Source organism: Cyprinodon tularosa, unplaced genomic scaffold (genome assembly GCF_016077235.1).
Source record: "Cyprinodon tularosa strain WSP-4 unplaced genomic scaffold, ASM1607723v1 ctg615, whole genome shotgun sequence".
Lineage (NCBI taxonomy): Eukaryota > Metazoa > Chordata > Actinopteri > Cyprinodontiformes > Cyprinodontidae > Cyprinodon > Cyprinodon tularosa.
Window position 1 is genome coordinate 218564 of NW_024039358.1, and position 22121 is coordinate 240684.

A 22121-nucleotide genomic window follows, 5' to 3' on the forward strand; every position below is an offset into this window, starting at 1 on the left:
ACAAAAAAAAAAAAAAATTACATAGGTGGCGGTGCATGTATATTTTTCTTTAAATTGATATAGTCCGGCACTCAGTGCAGACAAAAGTTTGTAAACTCATCATTTTTAACACATCACTTAAACGGTTTCATTTAATACCAAAGTTAAATATCAGTGTGCATTCAAGTCATTTTAGAAAGGAAATGGGGGATTGTGGAAGGATGGGTCAAATAAAACCAAAACACCTTGCAGCTGTTAGCGAGAGAAGCTTCAAACTAGAAAATGACTCCGCTGTAAAATTTTCAGCTGCACTGAAGAAAAAAAAGATTATTACAACGCAGTGAATTTCTATCGTTTAGTCAGACTCCCACAGAGTGCTAATCAGAAAAGATTATCAAAAGAAAAACTGGCCTGATCCTCAAACTGAAAGAATAAAAGATTTAATATCTTATTATATACAGATGAACACCTTCCAGCTGCTTACGCCTGCTCATGTGGCTGGGTTCTCGCCTTACAAACGTGAACGTATGTGTCTGGTAGACTCCTGCAGCACATGACGAGATGAGCTAAACCAGCTCCACCAAAAACAAAACCTTGCAGCTAATCAGACCTCGTATTCACCTCTGCATGTTTCTACTTGAACCTATTTGTTACCTAGAGCAATCCTGCTGTTAAATCAGATACAATAGATGTTCGAGAAGTTTGTCCTTGCTTGAATACAAGAGATATTACATTAGTTTTGACACAAGATACAACGAAATTTAAAATCCAAACTTTTCCAGTATTAACTTTAAAGAATTGTCTTAATATATTAACAAAGTACAATAGATCACTTTGAGACTGTTGCGTCAAAATCATACTTTCTGTAATACTTCCTTTTACATTGTTGACACATTAAATAGGGAACAAGGGAAAAAGTAAAGACCCAACCAGACCTTCACAACCAAACAAAGGGGGAAAAGCAGTTTGATTGGTTGGAAAAGAAATAAAAAGAACGCCTAATTGTTTTTCATTCCCTTCCATCTTAAACTTCACATTAATAACATGCTAAGCAGTTAGCAGAAGCTAATGATAATAATGTTAAGATCAGCTAAGAAGCAGTAGTTATTTCAATTTTACACATTCCTGCAAATGTATTTCTTCATTGCCGTTTGTTACAGCAGGAAGAATTTCGTTAAAGGAAAAGTCCGGTCATATTCAGAATTCAAAATTCTGAAAGTACTTTAAATAGGAAAGTATTACATACTGTTCAATAAATGAAGTGTTTTTAATTTAGAGTAATTTAATTTGAATGTGCTTTACTGGAGACATCCATGTTTAAGGAACACCACTGCCACCTTTGTGACGTCATGGTGCGGTATCGACTGTTGATTAAGTCCCAATGCTATATCTGGTGTTTGTAACAACGCGCTATTATCCAAGTCATCTTAAAAAAAAAAACATTCATCCTCAAAATGTTGGCTACATATTACATGTGTTTTCTCTGGTCAGAAGTTCGATGGCAAATCCTCCCGCTTCAAGTTGACAATCCAACGACGAAGTCATCCGTGGAGGATCATGAATCGGAAAGGTGAAATACCTTTTTTTTTCCACTTTTATCCGATGTATTACAACATCCAGCTGCCACATAGGCAGTGTCAGTTTCACTATAGCTCTCGCGAATTTCAATGGTTAAGTCCTCACAAAATCTTCAATAGTTGTTGATTACAGATGTGTCTAGTAGTTCCCATTAATTTTGCTTGTAAAGCGGGGAGAATGCCGCTAGGCTTTCGCACCGTGACATCACAGCTGGAAGATGTCAGGTGTGAGGTGTTGCTATATTTGGGCAAAAATGGCTGGTCTGAGGGATCACGACGAAAATTATTTCTAATTTTTTTTACTGATAGACGCTAAATGTATTAAATCACTGCAAACTTATTAGTTTTAGGTATAAATAATGACCCATTGATCATTCCTTGTTAACCAGACTTTTCCTTCAACAATCTCATTATTTATTTATTTATTATGTTATATTAACAAGAGAATCACATGTGAAGCAGAATATCTGCTTTTGTAACCAAACATCTGCAGTTAGGTCAGACTATGACAGCTTTATTGGACATTGGCCACTTCTACATGTTGAACTGAAAACACAACTATGCAGGCTAGTCTTAACCAAAGCCATTTAATACATTGAAAAAAAAGATTGCAACCGTTTTTATTGCATTTACTTAATCATATATAGTTACTTTAAAACAATTGATTCATATTAGCAGGGTAGGACATAAAACAGTTGTGTTAAAGTAACTAGGATTAAGTAAATGCAGGATCGGTTGCATTCTTTTTTCAGTGTTAGATCATCAACTTTTAAGAGTGTATAGCTGGACTTGACTTGTTTTGCTTGCATAAAAATAAGGCTAGGGCTGAAAAAACTTCTAATATTAATCCTTATTATTCAATTTTTTAATAATATTCAACTGATAAGTGAAATAATCATGTAAGCAGGTTCCAAAAAATGTTTTGTCTTCACCTTGTTCATAGAAATCTAACGGGCATCATTTTCTAGATGAATTTATAAAATAATCAGCAATCATAATGGTAATAATTGATTAGCAAAAGAATCATTTGCAGCCATAAATAAGTTTTAATGTATTTTAGACTACAATACAGGCGACATAAAACTCAAAATATAAACCTAAAAAATATATACGTTTAAACTAGCCAGGACATTAAAGCCATTAAGTTATGCTATTTTTATTCTTATGCATTAAGTAACTCACATTTAACAGGATGTGGTTGAAAACAAGAGCAGGTGTAAAAAATAAAGGTACAAAAAATAAATCTTTTCATATTTTGCCAGTTTTCTTACTCTAAGAGCCCCACCTTCTTATAACTCAGACTCTCAAGTGCAGCAGAGCAAATAAATCTGTATTTTTCTTTATACGTGTCTAACAACAATGGACACACTTTCGTACTTGAGCGTTAGTAAAATTGTGTTCATGAAGAAATATCTTCATCAGTTGAAGACGAGCCGCCGTGTGAACGTGTGAAGCCTTTGAGCCTCAAGGCTGCATGCAAAGATTTTTGGCTTGCTTGGTATGCATGCTTGCATGAGTGTATTTGTGTGCAAAAGTGTGTTCACCTTAGAGATAGAGCTTGAACTGAGGTGGGAGGATGAGAAAAGCCCAAGGAGTGCCTCCATTTCTCTAACCTCTTCTATAATTCAAAGCCGGGGCAGTCCGCCAGGTCTTTCTAGCTTTCCTCCTTTGCATTAGTATTAAAAGGTAAGGTGCAGAACTGAAGTGCTCGATGGCAGGTGTCATTGTTTCGTAATCCATCCATTTTTATAAATCTATCAAGGGTTAGCACACACAAATGCTGATTTACTTTAAGGTTTAAAAAAATAAGCTAATGAACCTGATCTACCAGTCTTTTTTTGCTCAAATGAGAGAAAATATAAACCTTAAAGGACAATGAATCCTGTTCTGGAGTCTAACTTCATATTTAAAGAATGCTCCTAAAGGAGGCAGTCTAGACACTCCTATTTTGGGTTCACATTTGGAGTGGATTTTACAAGAATTTAGCCCCAAGCATCGCAAATTGGAAGTCAGGGTCCTGGTAGAGATAAGACAAGTACTGTATGGGGGTGAATCCTCACACATAGCTTTAACTCTCCAAACCAGACCTTTAAGCAGCTCTGTAGTTGGAGCCAACGCAGAGTGACGTGTGACTTCTTGGAATATCAAGAAAGACCAACACCTTCATTCTGGAAAGCCGCAGGCAAGTATTAAAGAGGCATGTTAAAACAGTATTGCAGTGATGCATCCAGGAAAACATGAAACTTTAAATGAGCATTTTGTTACAGCTTGGGATATGACTGCGCTGGGTTTACCAGTAATGCTTAACCGATAAAAACAAGAAATAAACCTTTATGTACATTGTTTCGACGATAAATTACAGCCAGAAGCAAGGACCAGATGTTGCAGCAGTAAATGTAGCCCATGTAGAAAATGAGTCCCAGTTTTCAGTAACTATTTAGCAAAACAAATCCTCATTTTATCTGTTTAAGCAAAGCAAAGTGTCAAACAGTCTGAAATTCATAGATTTTCAACTACAGATATAAATGTTGTCAATGCACTGAGGATGAATATCATTTTAATAGAAAAAAGAGTGCACATCAAACAATGCTACGCAAAATATTGATAATATCTAATTGAACACGGCTTGAATTTTGGCTTTCTTGAATAGTAGTTTTCCCAAAAGCGAACGTTAGATTCTGATGCAATTAACAGTGAAAGTGCCTTTAAATCCCAGAGTAAAGTGCTGGTTTGCTAGGTATTCTAGCTACAGTTTCTTATAACATGTTTCTCTTGACTGCTTTCTTATTAACAAACAACTTTGTATGTAAATCTAAACTAAAGTTCAAGCTGCAGGCCTTTGGATCACTACCGTCTTCTTGGTTGGCCAATCTTTTATGCATCAATTACCAATTTCTATATCCTGTGTTATAACTCTTTTGCAACTTCTTAAGCTACAATTCAAACTACATTTAAATAGATAAAAAACAAGTCCTTAAGTTGGTCTTTTATGCATTTATCAATAAACCATTTAATAACGGAGCCTTGTAGGTAAATAAAGATCTTAACCTAATTCAGATATTTACCAGTGTCATGTTTAGCCCCTGATGATGTTAAGTCTGCTGACTTCAGACTTAGCTGAACTTTACCTTCTCCCTCTGTGAAGGCTGATTCAGCCATTCTTTTTTGCTCATTTCTTTGCTTTCTTTCAGGTCAGCTTGCTCTGACTGATTTTAAGCTGATTCATCAGAGGTTCACACATAGTCACATCCCAATCTCTTCAACTAAACAGTTTTTTCCCCTGTTATCAGTTTCATTTTCTCTTAAATCCCTCTTCCTGTGGAGTGAGTGACCACCCACTTCTAATTACATTTCTCCCACTTACTGAAGGTCACTGCAGGGACTTTAATACTGATGGATGCTTTTCAAATATCTGTCAGGCGATAATTTATTACAGCTATTTTTAAAAACAATGATTGGAAGTCAGGGAATGAAGGAGTCTAGTAGGGGTTCATCAGAGGTTAGTGAATTTTCTGATTTGAAACATATACCTCTATTATATCTGTAAAACGACATCATTTTTAAATAAACAATCCTGCAGCAATGAATGAGGAAACAGACAAACCAAACAGAAAAAATGACTATTTGTACTATTTTTCCTTTTCCTTTCCTGCATGCTCATATAATTGTATTTATCAGGTATGCTGAAGGCATTCAAATTAATTATACAACCAGGGATCAAATTAATTGAAGATTTTAACCAATTCTTTTTTATTAAACAGGCGGCAACCTTTAAAAAAATCTGACAGGTCTTGTAATCCTGCTTTAATTAAGTTTATTTTTTTCATGGTTTTATTCTTATTCACAAACTTAAAACAACATTAAATCGTGTTTGTAAAAGCTAGATAAAATGAGTCCAGCAATATCTAGCTGCGGCTCTGTGCATTAAGTACAATTTAGCTGTTATTTGGAGCTTTCGGTCATTAAAAAAAAAGTACAGAGTTGTTTTTTGCTCTCCTCACTATGATTGCATGGGATTCTGCTTCTTAACGTTTATTTTCCAGTAGAGGTGGAACAAGAAGGATCAAAATGTGGCTTTTCTCCTCCTGCAGCAGGAATACTTGTTCGCTTATCCTGAATACAGTTTCCCTCCATGGCCGTTATGGCTCTGTGGATACCTACTGAGGTGGATCAGACGCATAAGAGGAATGCTTAGAAGTGATAAGCTACAACTCTGCAGTCCATGTTGACACCCTCCAGCTGACTGCGAGGTATAAAAAACACATGTAGAGCTAGGATTGAAAATATCATCAAAATAAGGGTAAAGGCAACACGAATATTTTCATAGAATTATAAATAGTAGAGAGAAATATACATTTATTCACCACCTTTGCTCTACATAATATACGACCATCACACTTCTACCTAAATGGACAGCTTTTAAAATCACACTTTACCGAATTCCACCAAACAAAGTCAAAATGATTACGCAGTTGACATTTAAGAGAATGTTTAACTGTATCGGCACTTAGCAGATCTAAAATTGGCGAAAATTTTCCGATCGGGCTGACTTTCAGCTTGATCGCGCGTTGTGCGTCATGTAGTGTACAGGGGGTAACGAGGGGCGATCAGCCTCTCAGCGCCACCTCCCGATCAGGAATCGTGAGGTCTGGAGAAAACCAAACATGTTTCATTTTCAGTCGACCATCGTGGGCAAATCGCTCAGTGGGAATGCGCAAACAAGTATTTTTCTTCTTCCTCTTAGATGAAAACACAGAAGCATGGCGGGGGTGCGACTGAAATTGAGTTCTTTCTGTAAAATTGACAGACCTTAAGCAGCCACATTTGCTCAGCCATGTCTTTGTCCAAATATGTCGCCGCATTTTCTTTTTAGGGCTTTCAGCACAAAATTGCACAAATTGCCAAAGCAGTGCGTTTCACTCTAGTGAGCTTAATAATCCTTTTCTATTGGTTTGCCTTCTGGATAGATGAGTCCCAGTAGTGCTATCTGTCTCCGGAGCTGAGTCCGATGTGGTTTTTAGTCATACAGCGTGAGCAGGTAGATCGTATCAGAGCGTCTTACAGTGAACTCACACTTTACGACGAAACCCTGCGGTTTCGTTGTAAAGTGTGAGCTGCAGCTGCGTGCAATGACTGAAAAAATCGTACAGTGTATTCCTGGCTTAAGGCTATCAACATTTACAGGTCCAGCATGTTCAATGACAGACAGCGGCCAAAGGCTCAGCATGAATTAAACTAAACAGCGTTTACATAAAATGACTGTAACGTCCTCAAGTCTACCAATTAGCCTTGATTGGGTTACAGGTAGATATCCAGCGGCAGTGGCTTGCTTAAGATTAATATGGTTTGATATGAGCAACCAAAACTGCAAAGGTATAAAAGAGTGGCAGTGGTATGAATTTACAAAAATAGGATTCAGACTTTGTCAGAGTTGCAGAATTTCTTTAATCACACATGAAAGCCAATGAGTCTCCGACAGCAGTTGCACTTTTTAAAGCTAAAAAAAATCCTTGCTTTTTTTTTTTTTTTTTTTTTGCACGTTTGTTATGAGAGGCAAATATCAATGAACAAATAAAGAACATTTTACTAACAAAAAAAACCTCCCAACCCAAATATGGCAGGAGTGTTGAAATATCAACCCCGCCTAAATACTCTGTAACATGTTTCATGGAAGCTCAATTTAAAAGCACGTCTTTCTTTAAGCTACCTTTTCTGCTGAATTGTTTCACTCCCACTTCCTTCCCCCAGTAGAAATACAGTATAAAGGCAACCCGCAGCACTGACAGGAACTCCAGGCTCGTTAGCTCTCAGAATTGAGACTGTAGCTTGGACTATGCTCCATTTTTTTTTAGGGAAAGCTGGAATAAGGTCCAAAATGTTTAAGATGCACTTCTTGTTGCATGCTTTGCCCCAAATCTTGTCTTTATTTGCAAGATTGAATAAAAAAAGACAACTTTCTAATTTTTTCTCACCTCTTTTCTAGTTCTATCCTCTCAGAAGATTGCTGAATTTAAGGACTATTTGAAGCATAAACAGTACCCACTCTTCTTCAATAAAAAAAAAAAACAGACATTAGTTTTGTCTATATGCCTTAAGAGCCTAAAAAACTAGGTAAATAGGCCAGACCCTTTAAGTTGAACCTATTTTAAATGATCAGATATTTGCTTTGCACATGGGAGGAAATGGAATGGCAGCAGACACCAGTGGCTTTTTTAGAGGATTCCTTGTAAAAACACAGGACATGCTTTGAGAAATGCTAGCCAGCTTGCACTACACAAATTTTTATCCCTGTTGTATCCACTAAAACTGCCAGACGGCGATATCATTAGTTTACAAAATAATGCTCCATCACAACCCTGACAAATCAGGTAAACTGCTTGGTTTTTTTGTTTTTAATTCTGCTTCATGTAAGAGTGTACGGGCACACAGGGAGATTAACTAAAGTAGGTCAGCTTACAAAAAATAATAAATAAATAAATGTTGGCTTCTGTTGTCTATCCTCCTATCATTGCTTTTATGGAAACAAACATGCAAGTCATCAGAAATGTTCCATTTTGTCCTTGGTTTGCTTTAAGATCTTTGCATTAGTCTGGTGGTAATTGCTGAATATGCGGATTCAGGCCCAGAGAACTGTCTCCTTTATCATCCCACAGTGAGGACAACAGGACACCGACTGCCCAAAAGTGGTTTAAAAAGCAGCAATTCACAAACATGAGCCGACTGGAAAACATCCAATTTTCACAGCAGCTCTTCCCTATGCTGTGCAACAAGGTAGATAAGCAGTTCTGGTCATTGAGTTCTGCAGGAGCAGCTAAGCAGCAAATAAGCTCTGCATTGAAGGACAGCAGCGGCACACACTCCTACAACACCTGAACGCAACTGTTATACTGGCGCAACAGTTTTTAATTACACATCAGCAGACGGAGCTAAAGACGGAAGAGAGAGGTCAGTGAAGGAACACAGTAGAGAGAAAAACTGTTGAAAAAAAGCGTGCCTGCAAAAAAAAAAAATAAGCCTCGCACATATAGAGAAGCAGAAGTGTCATATTTGAGAGAAATTAGCAAAAATTTAAATGGAAAATAACTGGGATATGTGGGCAAACAAATTGGAAGTGTGACAATTGACAGAGAATTCACAGCAGAATTAAATACTGCAGGATTTCTGCCAGAGTATTCTAAGCACTGCATCCTGCTGGGATTAAACACCAGAGAATATTCTAAAGGACAAATCAATGCCCAGATTTAGCTAACTTAGTCCTCAAAACATAAAATAACATAATGCACCTTCCTGTGACTGGCTGACTTGATTAATAATACAATGGTTTTCAAGGAGGATCTCCTAAAAGGTGTTAATGCAGTGACTGCAAAGGTATGGGGCAGGAGGAGGCTGGGATTATCATCGTAATGATCATACAACCTGGGCTTGATTCATCCTCACAGATTAGAAAAAGCAGGGTTATTGTGAGGATGTGCAAAAGGGGCCAAGAGAGCTTAGCTGTAGCATGGCTACCCTAACAGGCTAGCAAAAGTCTAATCGGCTACAGGATGCATCAGAGTTGATAAAGGTCACGTAGACATTTTGGGAACGTTATCAGAGATGAGGAGAGAAGAATATAGAAAACACAAGGAGTCACACTGGACTCTGTTATTTAGAGGTGTTTTGTTTTTCCATGAAGCAGCGTAATCTTGAATTGAGTTGATTTATTTTGGTTCCCTATTTTTCTTTTTCTTTCAGAAGAATAAATATAAATACAATATTTATAAATGAATTTTTCTTGCTTGCTTTTATTTTGCTTTCAGAAAACAAAACATGAAAAATATTTGCAAGAAAATTGCCAATTTCTGAGGATTATTTTTTCAACCGTGGTCATTATTTATATCTCTTCAGTCTCATAGAGGTACAAAGTCGTATTTACAAAACACACCAGTTCAACTCATTCAATAACAGTTAAAACAGAGATAATATAATATAATGCAGAAGACATCATTCAGGGTGAGAATTTTTTTTGTCCTGGAAAGGAAACTGTTTGCCAATGAGACCCAAGAAAAGCTATGGAGAACGGAGGATGTTATCATCCTATTGCTCCTAACTGGTGTGCCTCTGCATCTATAGCCTGAAGGGAACAGTTCGACCGGATCCATGGCTCCGGCTCTGGCTTTTAGTCTTCAGAGCAGTGAGGTAGAAGACTTCCTTAACAGAAACCAATTCTTCTAAGAATTTATTTCCTTTATTCTCAAAACGTGTCTTTCCTTCGCTTGCAGCCTTTCCGATTGTTTCAGACTTGTCAGAACTTGTAGCTGAAACACCATTCATTTGATGAAAAACAACTTTACAGCAGGAGTTAATAAAATTAACAGTTACTGGTAATACTTGGCAGCTTCTAAATTTAAGACCATCTCTGGTAAGCAGCAAAATCTACCAATAAAACCCAGAGAGGATAAGATCCAATTACCAAGTCATTATGGTGACAGAAGGAAGGTAAGATTTAAAACTACAGCATAGTTACAACAAATGAATAGCTTTTTTTTCCTGCTTATCCTGGTGAGAAAATAGGCTTTAAATATTTAAATAGTAAGACCTTAATTCAGAGGGTACTTGTGGGGGCAGGCTGCTATGAACAGCAATTTCTTAAATATGTTTATTAGACTTGCTACAGGCAAAAAAAAAAAAAAAAAAAAAAAGCTAACGCCTTTTCATGAGAACAAAAACCTTGAGATAGAGTCAGGGCTGAGAAGAAAAAAACAACACTTTAATTGAGTTTCACTCCTGTGACTACAAATTTAATCAGAGTTAAACAACTCTAAAGATGATTCTGCCAGCTGGAATATTGGCAAATGTCTCCATAGGAACAGATGTCAACAGATTAAGGGACAAAAACGGCAACAGAGGGTCATTTGGTGTTTGCTAAAGTAAGAAAGTTGTCCTCACTAATTGCCCTCAGCAAAGCAGAAAGTTTTCCTAATTCCTACTATCCATCAGCCCTCTGTGGCTCTGCAGCAATGTGCTTCTATGCAGAAAAAAGCCTGTCAGCACTGGAATCACACAGCATCACCACTCCTGCATCTTTACATGCACACCGCGGCATTAAAATAGTTTAATATCAATTTTAAAGATCCCGGTTAATCAGGTCTCTTTATTTGAATACAATTAAAAGTTATCTGTTTTGTCTTTCAAGCTAAATGCAATAAAAAAAGAACATTGGGGGAAATCTGCGGCTTTCACTAGTCTATCATCTCGACTTACATTTGAAAAAACACAACAGAAGGTGATAAAAGGACTTTAACATGGATGATATGTAGGGATAGGTTTTACAGACCTAAAGTTTAATCCCAATATTTGATAACTCTTATTGTGAAAACAAAATAGATGAGGAGATTCAGATTTTAATGTTGTTCTTTTACATATTTCTAAGAAGCAAAGTCATGCTCTGGAATTATTATTGCATTATTATCAGCAGTCAGTTTCTCCAAATAAAAAGTCACGTTTCTTTCCTCTTCCCAGTTGAAGAGTCAAAAGAAATCCCAAAATCTGAATACTAAGATATATTAGCTACCTGTTTTGATGCTTTGTGTTCTTAGACATCAAGAGAGAGTAACTGCTGCAACATGAACTAAATCATTTTTACTCTGCTTCCAGGTTCTCTAAAATAAAAGGTTTTGGTGTCAAAAAACGCATAAAAGGATGACTTTTATGTAACATTTGTTAAAAATTAGTCCAATTTGCATTTGATGATCTGTTGTTCAAAATACAAAATACAGTAAAATACAAAAAACGAATGCCTCTACACCTTAGGAAACTTCAACAAACATTTATACATTTTAACTTCAAACTGCTTCATCCTGTTTGTAGTTACAAAACATAGATACATGCCTCGATATATATTATAAATATAACTGTAAGACTATATTTCTCGCTTCCCATCCAAGAAGCTTTTTCAATTCAAAATGAATTATTTATAAAATAAATAAACAGTTTATATATATATATATATATATATATATATATATATATATATATATATATATATATATATATATATATATATATATATATATATATATGTCTACTATGTCTATGATGAAATATAGAAGTTTATCTGATAACCACTCTTTAAAGAAACTGAACTGAATATATCCATTTGTATGTAAAATAATTGGGGGAAAAAAACATTGGTTTTCCAGCTCTTTTGAGAAACAAAATTAAGAGGTGAAACACTAAATTAAAAAAAGGGTTTACATTTGAGCTTTTTAAATGGCTTTAAAATATGAAATCAATTATTTTGTTTGAATACAGATATTTGTTTATAGATCTGAGTAATCTTACTAAGAGCATCTGTTTTTAGATCGATTAATTGACTAAATAAATAAAAACTATCACCAAATTAATGCATTATTCAAATAATAATCCTTAGCTGCAGCACTGTTTTGTAGAACGGGTAAATCCTTTGACTATAAATCGGTAAAAGGACCCAACAACGCCTTCTGTTCACTCTGGCATATAGCTCCTTTTCTTCCAAAATATCGTAAAACAGCCTGCATGAAAGCTTCACAGTACATCACCGCAGCTGAAAAGATGAAACCTTTTGATAATTTTCCCTTTGTTGCTCGTGTTCAAGAACATTTCCCTAAACATGTGAAAATGAAAAAATGTTCTTGCAAAACACTCTTCCTTTGATCAGTCCACCCATGTTTCTTCTCTTTTCAGAGGCAAGCTGTAATTAAGCTGCCCATTTCTATGGAAACTTTTCAGTGGCTGAATACGGCTCTAAAAAATCCAAATTACTGCATTACAAAAGGTCCCACTTCAAAAGTGGACAAGTGTTAATTAGTCATCTAAAGGACTTTGACCTTTCTTGTGTCTCTGCATTAGAATTTTAATGAAATTACTTTCAAATGGGTTTCTCTCATGTTTCTATTGTAATTGTCTGTCAATAAATGAGAAATAACGGAGTGAAGAGCCCCACTTTTATTTTGACACAAACCACAATCATATTCCTGACTTCACACGACCCCGAAGGACACATTCTGCCATGAACTACACACACATATAAACTTACAAAAGAGCTCCTGCTCCGTGTGTTACTCCAAGATCCGGTCCTAGTCAGACGGCGAAGGCACTCTGACAGATATATCTGCCATTGCTGCTACTCGTGTGAAGGCGACAGTGTCCAGTCAAGTGTGGCAGACGTCTCCTAGCGGGTAATTTTACACATTTCTAATATTGCCAATAGCAAACACAAGGTCTCTTTTTGCACTGCAAGGCTAACTTATCTGAGATATGCAAAAGTTCAGGGCATCCAGAGACGCTCTGTGTGTACAGTGTGGGAAAAAGAATAAGCACAATTCAGAGACACGTTAATACATGTTTGCAAGAAGACACTCTTTGTTGCTTGTTTTGACAGTGCAACACAAAGCTTTGTCACCACACCCTTCAGGCCTGTATGCTTAGCTTTTTTTTTTAACCAGGAGCTCGATTAGGATCACTGAAAAAACTTATGTGAGCGAGGAATTTCTTAAATAGCACCATTTTTAAATAAAAAACTAACTTGGGTAATAATTTATGTTTCATGAGGCTGTCTTTTTTTTTTTTTCCAGTCACAAACGCTGAATTCCCTGCCTGGTTTTGCCCCTTGTAATATAAGGCTGTTCTTAACCTCATGCGAAGGAAAGAGTTGGATCAAATCTGATTTAAAGCTTTTAAACTTGTTAGCAGCGCCGTTGGAAAAAAATAAACAAAACAATAAATGGTAGAGGCATGTCCTGTTTGCTTACATCTCCCACTAAAAATAAAAATAAAGACCATTTATCTTCATCTAAATAATCATTTATGATGGTTTTACTTTACCTTTGTCATATGGTGTTTATTACACTTATTTAGAGCCATAACTATGATACCCTATTAGTTTGGATTTTCTAGTATTTTAATTTTCTTATGTTTTCCTCTGATAAATAATATGCATACAAGAATAAATCATATATTATTATTATATATTGTAAATTATGTTAAAAAAATCACGTTTAGACTAAAGGCTAGATTGTCCCAATTCATAGCTGATCACTTCCAGCCTTAATTGTTTTTGAGCTCTTAAAAAGACCAGGCTTAGCGTTCACCTGCCTCTGTGAGCTGATTGCAGCCAATGGCGTATCGTTCATGTTCTCAAAGCACTTCTCACTTGTTTGTGTGCAAATAAGGAGATAAATGTATGCATACTATTGCACCGCATTAGGCGTCGCTGACAGACATCTGTAAGTCTGTACGTCTAGTACCTGGTATTTCCATATACACATTTACCACTTGACTTTTTTTTGGGAAATTCCTACTCTCTTATTTTTTAACAAAAGACAGATATTTAATTCAGGCCGGGTTTATTTAAGGAACGAAAAAGGTGAAATCTGTACTTGCATGTGTGCTCCTATTTTCTTTTAGCTATTGCATGTATTTTTAGTAAAACGCCCGCACTCCACAGCCCTTCCCTTCCCCGCAGAGCAGGCATTCCATTTAAGCAAACACAAAAAGGTCAGATTACGCATCATAGTAAAAGACGCAGAACGATTTAAATATCAACCAATCGTTGACCCTGAGGAATAATATTTCTTCCAAAATGAGCAAAGATTCCTCTAAAAATAGAAATCATGATAACTTACACAGAATAGATGTAAAATTAACTTTAACTCAAATAATACAAACTTTCAAAATATTGATTTATCTCTGCTATAATGCTGTTCCTAAAGTAAAAACGCGATCAACGGATTTCAAACCAACACAACCTTTCTTACTTTGAGAAAAAGTTATGATAATTGTAAATCTTGTTCTCTGCCTACAGGTTGATCATTACTCAAATATAGAAACTAATATAACTGATCTGTCAGGACTCATGTTTTGTGTCTGTGTTTTCTATGTTTGTCTCCCTTCATCCACCAGGAGGCGCCTGGTTCTGGTCCTCCTCCTCACACACCTGTGGATGGTTTCCTCGTTAAACGGGGTGTACTTAAGCTGCTGACTGCCACTACTTCGACGCCAGAGTGTTTGCCGGTTTAGGGTACTCTAGTCAAGCTGAGTTTTGCTGAGTCAAGCTGAGTTTAACTTTGTTTTGTCTTTGCCTCTTGGCAGGAAGTTGTCCTGCTAACTGGATCTCTCGGACCTTCACACCCTGGAAGGATAAACTGAGCTTCAAACTGAGCTGAGATACAAACAGGAGGTTTGGATCCACTTTCCCAAGAGATTGTTTGAGCTTTCGCTGACAAAGGGATTATTCTCCACAATGACCCGTTCAAGTACCGCAGGAAATCTGGGTGGCAGTTAGTATCTCCGTTCTCCATCTGTCAATCGCATTCTGGGTAAAACCTGTTCCGCCCTCCACCTACAGTAATCAGACAAACACTGGAACCTCAGCACACAGACAGGAGTCAAGAAAACAACAACTTCACTGGAAACGTGAGTCGGCAACCAAAACCTCTTCTCCAAGTTTCACAAGTCTAATTCCCCACTGAGCCTGAACTAACCGCTGTGTCTTCCTCTCACTTTGCAGTTCCGATTGAGCCATATTCAGAGCAACACTTCTCCCCCTGTTCACTTCTTCAACAAAAACCTGTTAAACCTTTTACCTGGACTCTCTGTGTGGTTTTCTGCATTTTGGGTCAGAACTTTGAAACATCATGACATTATCAAATAAAGTATTAAAACAGATTTCATAAATGCATATTTTGTAAGGCTGAAAAACAGAGGATGTACATATTTTTGAGTGAAGATACACACCTGCTGACTGAACACACTGGGTGATGTCTGCAGTGCTCTTAAATAAGCAATGACATTTTATCACTGCATGAAGCTACATTTTACAAACATATTCCACTCCAATAAAGCAACATCGATAGCAGCAGGAGCCTTTTATTCTTGGACTGATATAAATATATGGGCATTCTTTTATTTATTAAGTACTGATCAATCTTCTGAATGCAGATGGTTCCTTGTCATGTAAATGCGAGCAAACATGGTACATAAATGCAGATAAATTAAAAGTCATCTCCTATTAGCGTCACGGAAAGTCATTAACTGGGTTCTGTCTGATACCGCTGACTCTCAGTCTTAACCATAGAACATTATAGCAGGTTCCGTTGTTGGTTGAAAGGTTAAAGAAATGATACGCTTAAAAATGGTTTCAGTATTTCAATTTCCGCTGCTGTTGGAAAATATTCAGAACAACAAGCTCTTGCATGTGCAACATGATGCAGAAATGTAATAATACTGAAAGTAAAAAAAGTCCAAATACTCACACCGCACAACTGGCGAGACAAAAAGGTCCCAGTCTGCTTCGTGTGTAGGCTCTTCTTGTTAAAGCCGTTTTCCTAGACCAGAGCCCATTTAGTCATGAAATAAAAGCATATCAGTCCGACTTCAAGGAGAAGCAGTATAAGGGCGTCTTCTGTCCTGGTTGGACTCAGCGAGGCTTGTCACTGACCTATCACCATGTTAAACGTCAAACTTTTTATGGCTTAGTTATCAAGGAAAGTATATCATCGTGTTAGAGTAAGCTGACTCTACTTTTATCTGAAGGAGTCCTTTGTCCTGTATCAGCCCACAAGATCACTTTATGTTTAGGATTATTTGTTGTTCTCAGAATCAGAAATTCAGAGAATGACAAATGAAAAGCTATTCCTATGATAGAAATAGGAGACTGTCCCTTTTCAGTAATAGTTTTTTTTTTTTTTTGTATTCTCAGTATTACCTGATCCTCAAGGGGAATGTCTAAATTATTACATTATGTCCCCTGTTTCTACTCAAAAGTCATTTTTCAGATGACTGTTGCTTTTTACTGTTAGAAATGTTCATAAAGTTGAGTTCAGTTAAATGATAAGTTTGGTTAATAGATAACTAGCAGTTGAACTGGGCTCTGCAGAGCTGGCTCAGCCTTTTACAGTTTAATTGCAGGTATCATAACGAGGTCCATGAGAAATGCATGTACAAAGGTTGGGCAGTAAAACAAAAACCCAATTTATGGAGCATTTACGTTGATTTGTTTTGTCAAGTTCTCTGGCCGTTAGAGATGGGTACCAAAACCTGGTTTCTAATTGGCCCCTGGCTTATGTCCGACGGTCCTCATGAACCTACAAGCTTCAGCCTTATTGGTCCTTTTAACAGAATGATAAAGGTGGCATTGAAGTTTTTAAGGGAGACTTAAACTAAGCAACAATGCATTGTTCAATCTCCTCCTACATTAGAAACATGGACACTGAGGGGACCAATGGGAGGGTCTAATACTCCAACTGTTTGCCCCACTTTATTCAATCTACACTGTGGCAAACATGCATCTTTATATACATACATACATACTACATACTAGGCCTGCAACTAATAATTATTTTTCAAATCGATTAATCTGTTGATTATTTTTTTGACTAACCGATTAATAATCACAGTCAAAGGTTTCTTAAATAAGATTTTTTAAGAAATTAAACCAGGTGAAACAAAAACTTTTCCAATTAAGGAGTTCTGGATATAGCATACTGACTGACAAAAAAGATTTCTTTATCTTAAATGCAAAATGTGTATATATATATTTTTTTTTTTTTACAATTTTGCTATATTTACTGCTCTAACTGAGTCGCACTGTCAGCTAAAGGATAAAGATTGTCAGATAAAGATTAATCGATTACTAAATAAGTTGACTATTATTTCAAAAATCGATTAATCAATTCTTTTAGCCCCAGTATATATATATATATATATATATATATATATATATATACACACATCCATCCATCCATCCATTTTCTTCCGCTTTATCCAGGGCCGGGTCGAGGACGCAGCAGTCTAAGCAGAGATGCCCAGACCTCCCAATCCATGTACACTTCCTCCAGCTGCTCTGGGGAGACCCAGAGGCGACACAGAGGCCAGCACAGAGACATAGTCCCCCCCAGCGTGTCCTGGGCCTTCCACGAGGCCTCCTCCCAATGGGACATGCCTGGAACACCTCCCGAGGGAGGTGACCAGAAAGAATCCGGAACAGATGCCCGAGCCACCTCAGCTGGCTCCTTTCCACATGGAGGAGCAATGACTCTACTCCGAGCTCTTCCTGGGTAACTGAGCTCCTCACCCGATGTCGAAGGGTGCGCCCTGCCACCCTGCAAAGGAAACTCAATTTGGCCGTTTGTATTCGCTATCTTGTTCTTATGGTCATTACCCAGATCTCATGACCATAGGTAAGGGTGGGAACGTAGATCAGTCGGAGCTAGTCAGTGGAGCCATCAACTTTGTGGGAGCTGATGTTTTTATCATGGTTAAAGTCCCTTGTTCTGTTTCCCTGACAATGTATCATCATATATTATTACTGCTAGGCAGTCATGCATAGGTTATATTTCTCTAACACATACATGTTTACATGATCTGCATCAATTCCGATTGTATCAGGACACCTCTGAGTCGAATCAACTCCTGATTTTCTCCTCCTCCTCACAATAGTAATTTGAACATTGTCCTCCACAGCAACACGTTTACCCACCATGTTCTATAATAGATTGGTGCTAACTGTGTCCTGAATGCATTTCATATAGAATGCCTCTTATGACTTTAAATATGGCACAATTCAACCCCAGCTGCAGATAGAGAACCATATTTTAGTTCTGTCATCGGTTTTTTTTTAAGATACCTTATTAGTCTAAGTCAAAGTAGTGATCATCTTCCCGAAAGATCAGTTAACTGAATTTACTATAAAATCCACTATATAAACCCAGCTCTATATAGTGTTTTCAGGGTTATGGAGGAGGTTTGGAAACATCCAAAGATGGAACAAGATAAATATTAGGTATTTTCAGCAGCCAACATCTCTCAGTTCATTGAAGGGTTCAACTATGCTCATGTTTGCCCGGCTACATGAGTCAATCTCAACCCTTTAGCAAACTCAGGAAATGGACTCTCATGTCTGCTTATCTTGACCAATCTGTCTTTGCATTCACAGTATAAACCAGAAAGTTCATCAATGCAGACATGGGAAAGAAAAAATGTATAAAGATGGAAGAAAATGGTAGCATGGTAGTATTCCCTGAAACCCAGAGGGAATAAACAACGCTGGGACATTTCCTGCTATCCTCTCCACTCTGTTTATACTGAGGCAAATATTAACAAACGTGTCGATGTTTTTAACATTCCCTTGTCATTTATTCTCTCTTCATGCGTCTCCTGATAACTTTTCCCCATATTTTAATTTTCATCTCTTCACCAAACTTTGGGAAAAAAAAGCGAAAGTATTATCCTGCCATACCATTCTTTCTTTAAATACAAGAGCGTTTTGTTTTTCACCCGTCCCCTTGTGGAGCAGTGGGCTGCCATTTTCGGCACCCGGGGAGTAATGTAGGGTTAAGGGTCTTTTTTGCTCAGGAACCCTGAGTTCGAACCCACAACCTCAGGATTCCAAACTTTGCCCTAACCACTAGGCCACAACCCCCCCAGAGGCACAATGGTTTTTACCACCCCACTAGTAGTAGTTCAAGGATTGATTTTAGGATTATTAAGAAATTAATAGTTACCTCATAAATTGCAATCTTAGCCTACATGCTGACTGGTGATGTTAGAACCATCAGTTGACCCTTGCTACATCATTAATGTGTTCAAGTTAAAACTGAACTGCAATAAACCTATTTAAATACACAGTAAAAAATGGGTGTTAAAAATTCAGAGTTAATCTATTTAACTCTAAATGGAGTATTTACAGTTATACCAAGTGTAAATCCGCTCAAGTTACGGAGTTAATAATTAGTGTAAAATTTGACATCCATGCAGTGCAACTTTTATTCCATATGGTGTTGATTATCCACCAATCTCTGAGAGGTCTTCTGAATTTTTGATACCAATATGACTAAATTTGAATATCTAACACTAGCTACAGAGTAAATTTTACACTCATTTGGAGTAGCACCAAATTTTATCTGAAACACAAGTCTGTACATGTTAAAGTAACACTTGTTTTTTTTACCATACAGATTTAAAATGACACATCAGATATTCATGCATAGATGAGTTTACTTATCTGGCTATGAACAGATCTAAAACATGAACCTTGTTGAAGCCTCTTTTAAACAAAACCAGCATAACCAGTGTCTACACAAATTAGCACATTTTCAGTAAGTGTCGGATACAAAAAGATAGAGTTGCAAAGACTCACCCTTTTGTTACGGAGCCGGTAGACAGATCTATTTCAAAGGGGAATGTGAGATTTAACCAGATGGTTTCCTAGTAGAAGTTTGCATACTGAACCTAACATATGAGACACAACTAAACTGAAAAAAGCCTAATTGTTTCACTTTACATGGAGGGAAACACCAGTAATACTTTGTGTGAGACATCTGGAAAGTTTGCAACAATGCCTAGTAGTGAAATTAAACAAAACATGCAGGCATTTAAATATTATTGAACCATCTACTTTAAAGCTCTGTCTGTATCAGTGACTCCATCCACAAGGTGTACCCGGTATGTAAACCAGATTAGTTAGTATGAAGAAATGTCATACTTGTAATCCTTATTACTTTCATGATAATGGCTTTCTCAAACAAATTGAATTAAACTGACAAAAGTCTCATATATTTAGGCTACATAACGCTACACAAACAAGGGAAATACGTGCGACGCCGTTCAGCAGAGACTCTCTACAAGGACAGTAAGCCACATAAGGTTATTAACAGGGCTGTATCTAAGCATATCAACTGAAGGGTAAGTGCAAGGGAAAGATGTTGTTGAAAAAGGTGCACTACAAGCACTGATAACAGCAGCCTTGAGAGAACAGCAAAGCAAAGCACATCTGCAAGCTTAAAGACGCTCTGCAACCAGTCATTCAGCAAACAGGCAACAGAATGTAAAACATGTGTGACGCCCCTTAACCAGAGTCCTGATGCATCTCAACTGGGATAAAGGAAATAACTGCTATTCAGCAGGGTTAAGGCATGTTTTTAGATAAAAGTACATTTTTATTGAACAATTAGGGTCCAGGGGTTTTTACTAATTTGAGAGACTTTCCAGACCTAAACCCTACAGAGAATCAGTTGGTTATTGTTGAGATGAAAAGACAAGACTCAACAATGCAGACAGGCTGAACCTGAGCGACCTGGCCGTCCACAAGCCTAATCAGGGCTTTTTACTGGTGTGTTGTAATATGGCGTCCTTTCTCTGCTGCTACTGTTTGAATATTATTTTTTAATCTGTTTGCAGTAGGTGAGTCAGAGCTATTCGCTGAGTCATTTCAACTTTGATCTGTGCAAAACTAAAAAAGGCAAAATTTAAATATCTGAGAAGCAAATCAGCTTACATAGGATTATGTCAAATGTATTGCTGTTAAGAAAAGCAAATCTGTGGTGTCCACATGTGCAGGTGGTTTAACTCCTGTGACAGAAAACAAACGGCAAACCTCCTATGTCTCACATGAGCTGAATTCATTCTACATATATATTCTGCAAAGTTCTCCAACAGGTTTTCACAAATAACCACACAGAGGTCAGATCTTAGGTATGCAGAAAATATGTGGAAGAACTACAATTTTGTTTAACATGCAGTTAAGCCATGCAAACATTACGAAAAAAACCAAGAACCACCACAGACCAATGATGCAGACAGAGATGAAAAGGCTTCACTGTTTTTTTGAATCCATTTTAGCATTTAGATTAGCGCTTAAGAGAAAAAAAAACATTTATTTAGAAGCATTACAAAAATACAAATAAAACCATTAACTTTATAAGGTTCTTAATCATTCATATAGCAATGCTTTTTCCAATGCCATATGAAAATATATAAATATGTCATAGGTGTCATAACTTACATGGTAAATATAGTTGCTTTTCACAGAATGCTACAGAATTCATCCATGTGCTTCTCAAATGTTAGATGAATGACCAAAAATGTACTTCTAGCTACAATATTATATATATATATATATATATATATATATATATATATATATATATATATATATATATATATATATATATATATATATATATATATATATATATATACATCAGTGAGAATCATACTGGAAGAGCAAGGTGGGTTTTTTTAAATATATATTTCTATGTAGTTGAGAAAGCTATAACAGAGCTTATTGGGGTATTTGGCATGAAAAAGAAAAACAAATCTGAAAAATGTAGGTTAATCACAATATATCATCACATCACAGTTTTCAGGTAATGTTTCCCAGATACCATTCAGTTCCTGTTATGAAATAGAAGCACACTGTAAATATGACATCATTCATTCCAGTAAAGATTATACACCAGGGGGGCATATAAGAAATACAAATTATTAATATTTTTTTTATTATTCAATAGGGTAAATGGTTCTAATACTATCAATTTCAAAGAATTGATTTCAACATAATTTTTTTAGTGATATAATGATCATTTTTACGCAATTTAGGCTAAGGTGGGCTCATTTATACCATATGATTTAATCCAAGCATGAAATGACTGCAAGAAACTTTTACTATAAACCTTTATCTTTACCAACAGGATGTCTTTTTATATGATGGGAACTAAATAATTCATCCAGGTTTTTAAATTCCATAAATTTTAGCCTGTTGAGCTT

At 36.6% G+C, this 22121-nt stretch overlaps 1 protein-coding gene across 9 annotated transcripts in view; it reads right to left on the bottom strand.

Moving 5' to 3' along the window:
* The window catches only part of mgat3b (beta-1,4-mannosyl-glycoprotein 4-beta-N-acetylglucosaminyltransferase b), an 85639-nt gene that overhangs the window by 22289 nt on the left and 41229 nt on the right, over window positions 1-22121 (bottom strand). The window contains exon 1 of one of the 9 annotated variants that reach the window (XM_038307612.1): window positions 15830-15860. The exons of 6 other annotated variants lie outside the window; for them this stretch is intronic. The gene's annotated coding sequence lies outside the window, so the exon portion shown is untranslated. Of the gene's footprint in view, window positions 1-12612; window positions 12868-15829; window positions 15861-22121 lie in introns of those variants that run through there. 2 more of the 9 variants (XM_038307616.1, XM_038307611.1) reach the window with 2 other exon arrangements.